Below are 1,403 nucleotides of genomic sequence, written 5' to 3' on the forward strand. Positions count from 1 at the left end.
ATAATAAAAAATCACATTTATATTGCTCTAAACGTGGGTGGTTGGCGGGCGCTCTGGTGTGGTTCGCTCCTTTCCTATCAAACATCTATCGTCCTTATCTCTCCTCCACCTTTTTTTTTTCGTGTGTCTGTTACTATCTTGTAATACATCTATTCTTCGGCACTTATATGACCTTATTGTTTTGTAAGTGCCGTAAAACTCTTACTTAAACTAAAATTGCGCTCAACCCCGATTAAAGTACGGTACACAGGCTCTGAGTGCTTCACAATACAATACAACAGTAACATAAAACGTTGTGTTCTGACTATAAGAAATTCTCTCTAAATATTAATCTTATTAATTTAAAAACAGAAATGACTTCAGCTGATTTTTTAACTAATCAAAGGATTTGATCTCTCTTAAAGTACTTGGTAAATCATTCCAGATCTTGGGGCCTTGATATTCAATTATTGGCCTTTCACCAATTGTTTAAAAGTTTCATAGATCTTGAGGGCAAAATGAATTTCTTTTTGTCAGCTGAAGACCTTAAACCGCGAGTTGGAATGTACAGTCTCAACAGATTTTATAAATTGATCGCTTTTTATTTTAATATAGTGTAAAGCGCATAGAGCCTGCTGATGTGTGGGGATATGCGCTATACAAATGCTATCTATTATTATTATTATTAAGGGGGGGGGGGGGTCCCACAAGCAAGCTAACTCCTTTATTTCTGGACCTAGAAACCTTAAATTTGGCATACTACTTCGTCATGATGCAGGTATTACGATGAAAAAAAAATTTCCCGGATCCAAGATGGCTGCCATTTTTATGGCGGCCATATTGGATTTTCTCATCATGTTTTCAAATCAATACTTCTCTGAAATTTACAGATGGATTTTATTGTCCTTTGGCACACATGTACCCAAGAGGCATATAAGTTAAAGTTTGTCAGTATCTTTCGATATCTTATTTCGTTTCGGAGTTACAGGAAGAAGCATGCAAATCTTGTCAAAAATGCAGAAAACGGTCAATTTTCCAAATTTATAAAATCATAAAATGAAAACCAAGATAGATAAAAAAAAAAAAAAAACGCTGACTATTTAATGTAACCACCCCTAAGGGCAACAAGTATGCCAAATGCCATCAAGATGCACCTGTAATCGTCAGAGGAGTTTCGAAAATGTGTCAAAAATTAAAACATCAAATCTTTTTGACAAAAAATGAGATACCTCTCTAATTAATAAAGACAGAATAACAATGTAAGAAGAAAAACTGTTGGGCATCCAACTAGCTACGATTGTGCCAAAGGACAATCAAATCAACAGAGAAATGACTGAGAAAAGTAAAAAAGTATTGTAATACCCAATTTGACCCAGATTGACCAAAAATAGGTGGGGGGACCCCCCCCCCCCCCCCCCCCCCAC

This window comes from Aplysia californica, unplaced genomic scaffold, assembly GCF_000002075.1.
Source record: "Aplysia californica isolate F4 #8 unplaced genomic scaffold, AplCal3.0 scaffold00283, whole genome shotgun sequence".
NCBI lineage: Eukaryota > Metazoa > Mollusca > Gastropoda > Aplysiida > Aplysiidae > Aplysia > Aplysia californica.